This window comes from Amblyomma americanum, chromosome 2, assembly GCF_052857255.1.
Source record: "Amblyomma americanum isolate KBUSLIRL-KWMA chromosome 2, ASM5285725v1, whole genome shotgun sequence".
NCBI lineage: Eukaryota > Metazoa > Arthropoda > Arachnida > Ixodida > Ixodidae > Amblyomma > Amblyomma americanum.
In genome coordinates, this window is record NC_135498.1 from 66,009,043 (window position 1) to 66,017,355 (window position 8,313).

Sequence of the window (8,313 nt, forward strand, 5' to 3'; positions counted from 1 at the left end):
GCCAGAAGTCCTCAAAAAGCGGAGCAGTGCCTTGGAGACCTTCGCTGCCGACGACCGCCGCAGCAAGTGGCCGAGAATCTTCGTTTCCGTCAGTGGGCGCAGGTCTAGATGCTCAAGTGCACGGCAGAGAGGCTGTCTTTCGGCGCTGTAGGCAGGGCACTGAAAAAGAATGTGGGCTATTGTCTCATCACACCCGCAGATGGCACATGCAGGGCTGTCAGCCATACCTATTAGGAAGGAGTAGTGCTTGGTGAAAGCTACACCAAGCCACAGGCGACACAGCAATGTTGCTTCATGTAGTGGCAAGCCGGATGGAAGCCGAAGCTTCGGATCTGGGTACAAGGTTTTTAAACGCGAATGCGAGATTGGGTCAGAATTCCACGCGGCAAGCGTGACGTCCCGCGACAGAGGTCTAAGCCTACCCACTGCGTTGACTCTCGAGTTGGGGATGGACACACAATCACCCTCATGGTGAGCAGTTCGCGCGGCCTCGTCCCCGCGGTGGTTGCCTGCGATGCCGCTGTCTCCTGGCAGCCATTGGTAAACAATCATCATCTCAGCCTTACTACACCCACTGCAGGGCAAAGGCCTCTCCCATGTCTCTCCAATTAACCCTATCCTTTGCCATCTGCATCCACATTTTTCCTGCAAACTTCTTAATCTCATCCGCCCACCTAACCTTCTGCCACCCCCTGCTACGCTTACTTTCTCTTGGAACCCACTCCGTTACCCTTAAGGACCAGCGGTTATCTTGCCTTCACATTACATGCCCTGCCCAAGCCAATTTCTTTCTCTTGATTTCGACTAGGATGTCATTAACCCGTGTTTGTTCCCTCACCTACTCTGCCCGCTTCCGATCTCTTAACGTTACACCTATCATTTTTCTTTCCATGGCTCGCTGCGTGGTCCTTAACTTAAGCTGAGCTCTTTTCGTTAGCCTCCACGTTTCTGCCCAGTAAGTGAGTGCCGGTAAGATTATCCTGTTGTACACTTCCCTCTTGAGGGAAATTGGTAAACTGCCACTCATGATCTGCGAGAATTTGCCATATGCGCTCCACCCCATTCTTATCCTTCTAGTTATCTCCCTCTCATGATCCGGATCAGCTGTCACTACCTGCCCTAAGTAGACGTATTCCGTCACAATTTCTAGGCTCTCGCTGCCAATTGTGAACTGTTGTTCTCTTGCCAGGCTGTTGAACATTACCTTGGTTTTCTGCATGTTAATTTTTGGACCCATCGATCTGCTCTGCCTGTCTAACTCATTGATCATGATTTGCAGTTCACCTCCTGAGTTACTCAGCAAGGCAATGTCATCAGCAAAAGGCAGATTATTTAGGTATTCTCCATTTATTCTTATTCCCAACTGTTCCCAATTCAGGCCTCGAAATGCCTCCTGTAAACATGCGGTGAACACCACTGGCGAGATCGTGTCTCCTTGCCTGATGCCCTTCCTTATTGGAATTTTATTGCTGACTTTATGGAGGACTATAGTAGCTGTGCAGTTGCTATATATATCTTCCAGTATTTTGACATAAGCCTCTTCTACCCCGTGATTACGCAATGCCTGTATGACTGCTGAGGTTTCCACTAAGTCGAATGCTTTCTCGTAATCAATGAAAGCTATATGTCGAGGTTGGTTATATTCTGCGCATTTCTATATCACCTGATTGATAGTGTGGATATGATCTATTGTGGAATATTCTTTACGAAAGCCTGCCTGATCATTTGGTTGATTATAGTCTAACTTTGCCCTGACTCTATTAGCGATACTCTATTAGTAAATACTTTGTAGGCAATGGATAGTAAGCTGATCGGCCTGTAATTTTTCAAGTCTTTGGCGTCTCCCTTCTTATGAATTAAGATAATGTTTGCATTCTTCCAAGCTTCTGGTACGGTCGAGGTCATAAGGCATTGCGTATACAGGGTGGCTAGTTTTTCTAGCACGATGTCCCCTCCATGCTTCAACAGATCTGCTGTTACCTGATCCTCCCCAGCTGCTTTTCCCCTTTTCATTGCTTCTAAGGCTTTCTTTACTTCATCTTTCGTTACTGGCGGGATGACGCATTGCTGTGCACTGCTGTCTTTCTCATTAGCGCTCTGATTACATTGGCTACTGTACAGGTCTGTGTAGAAGTCTTCGGCTAAGTTAACTATCTTATCCATATTGCTAATGACATTGTTCTGCTTGTCTCTTTAATGCATACATCTCGTTTTTACCTATGCCTAGTTTCCTCTTCACTGTTTTTAGGCTACTTCCGTTCTTTATAGCATGCTCGATTCTCTCTAAACAATATCGTGCCCTTTGTTGATTGGCTGTGTGGTGGAGCTCTTTATCTCGGCGACAAGTTGTTCATGGGACCAAAGACGAAGAGCAGATATTAACGCTTGGAGGGCTGCTTTTGAATTAATGAAAACAGACCATTGCTGGGGTGTTTCTTCACTGATATGCTCAATGGCGACACGATTAGCAGTAAGTTGTGCACCATTCGATGAAGTCCGGTGTGATGTTTTCACTTTCTTAACTGTGGTTCTTACAGGGATGACTACGGAGCCCGAGGAACTGGAAGGGGTCACTGAACCATCGGTGTATACGTGCAGTCGGTGTCCGTATTTCTCATGCAAATATTCTATAGAGTGGTATGTTTTAGTGGTGTCGACGATAAATCAGAGTTCTTTTTGATGCCCGGTATGAAAGAAGCACACGAGTTTGGTGCAGACTCCATAATAGAGAGGACGGTCTAGAGGCAGTGTAAATTGCGTTGGTAGGAAGTCACGATGGGCAACAATAATTTTCTCAAACGATGTGCTCGGCCGGTTAGCAGGAATACTGGCAAGATGGTGTGCGGTAATCCGACAGGGGTGATGAATATGCGCTCTCAAGACTTCGATTGTTACATAGGTAGTCACTGGATTCTCCTGAGCGATGAGCACTGTTGCGGCTGTAGGCCTAGGCACGTCCGCAGACCTTCACACTGAACACTTTGCAGACACAGAGATTGCTTGCTTTGCTGACAAGTTTCTCGAAAGCGCGTGTTGTTTGGCGCGACGTAGCCAAAATTTGCGGGGGCGCAGCACCGAGGGTAACCACATTTTCTAATAATAATAATTGGTTTTTTTGGGAAAGGAAATGGCGCAGTATCTGTCTCATATATCATTGGACACCTGAACCGCGCCATAAGGGAAGAGGAAAGGAGGGAGTGAAAGAAGGGAAGAAGGAGGTGCCGTAGTGGAGGGCTCCGGGATAATTTCGACCTTTTTCTAAATTCTAAAACTGATGCCGATATTACTTACGGTGGGCTACACACATGTAAATAATTAGGCAGCCTAAAAGTGATAATCAAAAAGTATTAAATACTAGTTAATCACCTGGCTAGTTAGCATGTATTAGCTATATTCTGATGTACTACACTGCTTAGAATGATATTATGAAAAAAGCGCAGTTCTAACACAGAAAGTATATATTTACAAACTGTGTAATGTCTTCGGAGAAACAACCGTGTATGAATCAAACTTGATGAATATTTTGTCTCCTCGGCTGAAGAAAAAAAAAACAAGGATCTATATATTCTTCCCCTAGCAAATTCAAACTCATACATATCGCTATCGGATCCACGAAAGCATGGAGACAGGTTAACGGAGCAGATGCTTGACAGCTCCTTTATTCCTTTGATTTACGATATTATGACACAACAACAAAGCGTATAAGGCTCTCACTCATAAGTAAATATAACTGCGAGTTTTTATTCACTGAAACAAGTTCTCCCCACCTCACAAACTTGGTTTTCTTGAACAAGGTGTGTGCTCTCGAGGAAAAAAACCAACGGCCAAAAGAAGAGACAGCCGCTGTTGTGCAGAAGGGAAGCATCATCTGCTCTTTTCAAATGTCGCCTATATAAAACGGATATCTTTGCCAGGAAGTCAGAGCTGTTCACGTTCATTACTTTTCATGCAACCCCACTCGGACGTAATACCCTGTATATTAAAAACTAGCAACTGGCAACATAATGCGCATGCCGCGATCTATGCTTTCTCTTCTGAAATCGTCGCTGCTTTACAGTGTCGCAAGCTTTCTCGTTATTCATACCTAAATATGATTCTGAACTCTCATTAGTTGAAACGAAGTTATTGTCTCGCAAAGGTCTCTTTGTTGGACGAGCTACCGGAGTTTTTTTTTTCCATAAATCTTCGCAAACGAAAGAATACAGTTTGGAGAAATTTCTTTCGCAGTTAGGAACAAAAGCAAAGCACTGCCAACGCTCCTCGTCAAGTGTCGCGGATAGAATGGACATTTTTAGCCATTAACAACGCCTTTGGCGACGAAAGTGAAAATGTTCGTTTTCAGTACAGTTTCTATGGCCGCACTCGAGACCTTCCCAAGATATTGCTGCAGTGCAACTGTGGAAACGCCTCTGACGCCCCGGGCCACAGAGCAAGTGGACATTATGTGAAAGTCTTTCAAGGAACACTATAGAACGTCATATATATATTATATGGTGCGGCACCTGCCATGGTTGAAATCTATTTGTCTCTTTGTTGACTTCGATCTGTGGTACTTCATCAGAGAAAATAACATCGCTCGAGAGAAGAGCTGTGACAAAATTGCCCAGCTTTGCAATTAATACGCAGTTGATAATAATTGAAGCGAAAGGTCAAGCGTGCTCGCATAGACTTCCAAACCTGAGCGCGCCCCAACCAGCCGGCCCAATTAAGTAGCTCCATGCTACCATTGCACGAGGTGGACCGCCGTCGGAAGCCCTTTTTCTGTTAGAGATGCCGAACATATCACTAAGAAGGCCACATGAGTAAAGTGAGAATCAAAAAAGCGTAAATTGGACGCTTGTTTTGAATGCGTAAAAAGATGTCCCAAGATATGAAAAAGGATGTTCCTGCGAATAGTGCTGGTACCACGAGAAATTGAAGTAAATGTGTACTTTTTCTTGAATCTCAAATACCTCAAATATCATTTGTTGTTACATGTGACCGATTATTAAAGAAACAAGAAAAGATAGAAGGCATAGTCTTTCATCCTTCCTGATCTGCACAGAGGTGCATTTTTTTTCTAGTAGAGATTCACAAAGAGAGGGAAAAAAAAAGTTCTACACGGGCGCCTTAGCGTTTTTCCTCCATAGAAACGCAGCCGCCGCGGTCGGGTTCGAACCCGATCGCGGCGGCGGCGTTTTTATGGAGGAAAAACGCTAAGGCGCCCGTGTGCTGTGCAATGTCAGTGCACGTTAAAGATCCCCAGGTGGTCGAAATTATTCCGGAACCCTCCACTACGGCACCTCCTTCTTCCTTTCTTCTTTCACTCCCTCCCTTATCCCTTCCCTAACGGCGCGGTTCAGGTGTCCAACGATATATGAAACAGATACTGCGCCATTTCCTTTCCCCAAAAAAACAATTAAAAAAATTCCAGTAAGAAAAAATCAGCAGTGCAAACTCGCGACTGATTATTTTAATCCCATAGTCAGTTGCGGGGATACGGTGTCCGCAGCTGGCAAAGGACAAGGTTAATTGGAGAGGTATGGGAGAGGCCACTGTCCTGCAGTGGGCGTAGTCTGGCTATGATGATGACGATGATGATGATGATATTTAGGTACAAGTCAGTGACAAAGCGGCAAATGCCCCACAAAGGAGGCTCTCCAGCCAAAGACGTCGACGTTAGCTCCCATGCATCTGCCAGCGTGGCATCGGAGAAGGCTTGCAGGTGAGAGGGGATTATGAACGAATTAACGGGATTAACCAAGGCATCAATGCAGTCGGCCGACTAGCTGAAGGGCTCTTTCGAGGGAAATTTGCTGCTTTGTTTTTGGGTTGTTTCCGTCTGCAGTACATTTCAAAGAGAGGAAATCGTAAATAAAATAAACCAGAATGAGCGGGGTCTGAAATCTTCTCGAAAATATGTCCTGCGCCGCTAGTCTTATCAAGAGCACAATTTGTGCGCGACCGCCTATTACACGCGAGCTCCCTGTTAGTTACCTTACCTATAGCATTCTGGACGATTCGTTATTTTCCGAGATTCTCTAATTTTAGCTACCCGTTTTACCACTGCAAGGCTCGAGGTGCATCCGGCACTTGCACCGACGAGGACAGTCCTCAAGCGCTGCTCTCTGGTAGCCGGCAGTATTCGACAAATAAACTCTGAAATAACTCCGAAAGACTACGAAAGGTGTTGCCACATAGCCATTCTAATTCCGGCCACCGAGCGTGACGGACGCAGGATCACGAGCTCCGGCGGAGCGGCGACAGCGGCGACAGCGGCCCTTGCTGGCCGCGGAAACAGGATCGAGGGAAACGACGATACGGATTATCAGGTGATCTTGCCACAGCTGCCTACCGGACGTGTGATTGTAAACACACTCTTTCTTAACGGTCATGTTCGTGTTAGGCCCTTTCGGGTCGAGGATTTTCGTGATGCGCATGCCCAGGCTGGTACGATCCCTGACGTTGTGGCTTTGGGGGCGTAGCAAATCAACCACGTTTGGGCTGTGACTTTCAAGACCGCTGAAGGAGCCAAGAGGCTCCTCGCTTTCAAGGAACTGAAAGTGAAAGGACGGCGATGTCTTATCATCGATCTGGAAGACCATCAAGTCAAGCTACGGCTCCACTGGATGCTGGAAGGCGTTGCCGAAGACGACATCCGGACGGCTTTTGCAGCGTTCGGGCAGGTAACCGAAGTGACCCGGGAATGGTGGCGCGTCCAAGGCGTCCACGACAAGGGATCTACAACACGAACTGTGCTCCTAAAACTGAAACCAGGTTTGAAGGTCGACGACCTGCCTCGCCAGGTACGTGTCGCCGGGGAGTTGGCCCTTGTTGTGGCGCCTGGGCGACCGATGCAGTGCTTGCGCTGTCATGGCACGGGCCACGTTCGGCGAAAATGTAAAGTGCCCCGGTGTTCGAAATGCAGGCATTAAGGCCACGCCGCCAGCAACTGCGTCCGCACATGCGCAGTGGCAACCGGGATGGCAATGGGAGTTGACACGACGGAGCACATTATGGACGTCGCCGAGACAGAGGAGGCGGCAAAGGGAACCGACGTGACCACGAAACCGGTGGTGACGACGGAGTCCTCTGGGCACCCGAGCGGCGACGGAGACGGGGCCAGCGGCGGTGGGAAAGAAACGGGAACGGTAATTCCTGCTGGGTCGATTTAAGGGTCGTCCAGCGACGGGACCAGTCGTCCGGCTAAAAATGTCGACCAGCCACCGACCAGCGAGTAACAGATGGACGAGAGCAGCGCCCGTGTGATGACCGTCGCCGCCCCAGCCAAGCGACCTCACGACTTGACCGACAACGAAGGGGACAAGCCCCAGCTGGCGGCGTTGAGGAGCCGCCAGCAAAAACAGCCCAGTCCAGGCGATCAACACTCAGGCCAACGCCCAACCTTGCGGCAGGCAAGCGGATCGCCGAGAAGGCGCCTCCACTGCCTCCGCAGCAAAACCAAGCATCCGCTCCTGACGGCTCCGGTGGTGGCAACGGCGTCTAGCTTCGTGCTAGACGTGAATGGTGCGCACGGTGCTCTCGGCATCTTCACACGTTTTAAATATGGCTTCTGCAACGTCCTTGACTTTTGCAACGCTCAATGTCAGAGGTTTTGCCGCTAAGAGGAAGCAGAGCCAAGTGCACCGCATTTTAACAGATCATAATATCGATCTGCTTGCTATTCAGGAAACGAAAGTGGAAGGGGAACAAGACGCCGAGCGGATCGTGCAACGTTTTACGTCAAGATTCTATGCGGTCGTGAGCCATGCCGTCGGCACATCTGCCGGATGCATTGTGTTTATAAATAAGCTGCCTAGCCTCGAGGTGCAGGCGTACACATCGTGCCCTTCGGGTCGTTGTGTTGTAGTGGATTTTGCTTTCGCCTGCTCTGAATGGCGACTAATTTGCGTTTACGCACCTAACGTGGGCGAGGCGAGGATAGGGTAGCTTTTTTTTGAGAGCATTCAGCTTTTCTTAAGCACGGAAAAACACCTGATATTGTTGGGAGATTTTAATTGTGTCTTGAGCGCGGCTGACAAAACCAGCACGCGGTCCTACCGCGATGAAAGCACCGAACTTCTCCGTCGCTTGATCGGTAAGTTTGCATTGGAGGACGAGACTGAATGTGTGGTATACAAGCGCGGCATGATGTTCACGCACTTCCAACGAAGTAGCCATGCCCGCCTTGATAGAATATATGTATCGGTCACCTGTCGCCAAAGTGTCACAGCTACGATGTTGTTCCTGCAACTTTCTCGGACCACTGCTTGGTGAAAAGTAGTATAGGCGCGGTAAAACGTAAAAACTCTTTCCAGTGGGACCTCTGGAAAT